We start from the raw sequence: 2,085 nt of genomic DNA, 5'->3' as shown, positions 1-2,085 counted from the left end.
CTTGTCATCCACTCGAATAAAAAAAAAGATAAGGAAGTAAAGTACCCGCGGATTTTTTTTGAACTAAGATATAAAATCATTTCAAAAAGTGGCATCTGTCTCGATTCTTTATAACCTTTGCCCAGCAGTGGGACGTTAACACAAGCAAGCCACAGGCTAATAAAAAGTACAATTATTATTATTTTTTTATTCGACTGGATGGCAAACGAGCAAGTGGGTCTCCTGATGGTAAGAGATCACCACCGCCCATAAACATCTGCAACACCAGGGGTATTGCAGATGCGTTGCCAACCTAGAGGCCTAAGATGGGATACCCCAAGTGCCAGTAATTTCACCGGCTGTCTTACTCTCCATGCCGAAACACAACAGTGCAAGCACTGGTGCTTCACGGCAGGATTAGCGAGCAAGATGGTGGTAGCAGTCCGGGCGGACCTTGCACAAGGTCCTACCACCTGCAAACCTGCACCTGCACCTGCTGTATTGTGTAGGCGTATCCTCCAAACATTTAAACAATAACCTTTCTAACTTCCTACTTTTCACTCAAACAATTAGACACAAAATCTAAACCTCAAAGTTGGATAGAAAGCTGGAACGCCAAGAATAACGCTGAAAAATCTTTTTGCTCTGAAACTTTTCCTAATAGAACGTGGGATTGATTTGGGTCGATCAACTTTTTGTTTGCTAGCGGAATTTCTGAGAAATCCGAGTTTTAGAGAGGTGAGTTTTAATGTAGTGAAAAACCAGCAGCTAAGTTTGTTTGTTTGATTGTTTAAAACCGGGCAAGAGCGTGTCGGACTCGCCCAAAATAGGGTTCTGTAGCCATTACGCAAAAAATAATTAATATTTTTCTAAGGATTTCGTATTTTAGGCTGCTATTTAAGAGTAAAACTACTAATAATTCTCAAGCAAACTTAGCCGTTATAATTTTCCTTGAAAGTTTGATATACTGATATCCTGAATTTTTTAAGATTTTTCCACCCACCGGTTTAGATTTTAGAGGAGAGCGACGCTCGATTTTAATGAAAATTTGCACTTTAAAGTAAATTTATTTATAAACAAACAAATAATATATACAATAATTAACAGAAATAAATAAAAAAACTAAAACTAACTTACTCTAAACCTAAAAATAAAAAGTTGAATATTTCGCTATTAATGTAAACCACATTGAGTTGCTATCAGTTTCGATAAAAGTAGCGAAGTAATAATATTAGATGCAATATTTTTATTATTATGGACTAAGATTCAAAAGAAGACGGTGATAAGATAAGAAAGAGAAAATCTAAGCTGTTTCACCATACATTGATTAGTGTTAACTGACGGTTAAATGTGATGCCGTCTCCGTCTATTCGAACAAAACAAATAGAGACGGCATCACATTTATCCATCGTGAAACAGCCCCAAGTCCACCGTAATCGCACACGCGTGATTGGTTACTTTTCTCAATATGCGTATGATGAAAGTGATACCAAATTTCGCACGCCTTCTCGACGCCTCGGTAGCCGTGATCGTCTAGTGGTTAGGACCCTACGTTGTGGCCGTAGTAACCCAGGTTCGAATCCTGGTCACGGCAGTGTGCAACACTGTCATGGCGGGGCTTACTTTTTGTATCTTTTGTGTTTCTTTTTTTTTCTATATTTTTTTGCATAATTATTTGTCGTTCAAAATATTTATCAAAAACAAATCATAAAAATGTACTTAGAATAAAACCTGTGTTGAGTTGGAGCGCCATCTATTGACGAGTAGCTACACTACGAAAACACTTTGCAGCGCCATCTAGCGATACATCTTGACAACGCGTACAAGCGGACACGTCTATTTTTGTTGTGGAACTAAATTTTAGAAGGAGCGTTAAGCTTGATAAAGTTGACAACAGGTGTCGCTAGTAGTAACGAAAATGCGAATGTTTTGTTTTCTTTTGATCGTTGTATTCCGATTCATGCCGTCGTCTCTATTATGGCTGGATGCGTTCTATGAAGTAGCGTGCTTTGCCTTGCAATTATCTGTTATTTATAAATTGGAAGAAACGTTAAACGTTACGTTTGTTGGCTATTAATTAATTATTTACTAGCATGTGAGGATCAC

General features: G+C 37.8%; 1 non-coding gene across 1 annotated transcript; it reads left to right on the top strand.

Moving 5' to 3' along the window:
* Window positions 1-1,501: 1,501 nt before the first annotated feature.
* Window positions 1,502-1,573, top strand: TRNAH-GUG (transfer RNA histidin (anticodon GUG)). The gene has a single exon. It is a non-coding gene; the product is annotated as a tRNA-His (tRNA).
* Window positions 1,574-2,085: the final 512 nt, after the last annotated feature.

This window comes from Choristoneura fumiferana, chromosome 4 (genome assembly GCF_025370935.1).
Source record: "Choristoneura fumiferana chromosome 4, NRCan_CFum_1, whole genome shotgun sequence".
Taxonomy (NCBI): Eukaryota; Metazoa; Arthropoda; class Insecta; order Lepidoptera; family Tortricidae; genus Choristoneura; species Choristoneura fumiferana.
This window is presented reverse-complemented; position numbering and strand designations above follow the sequence as displayed.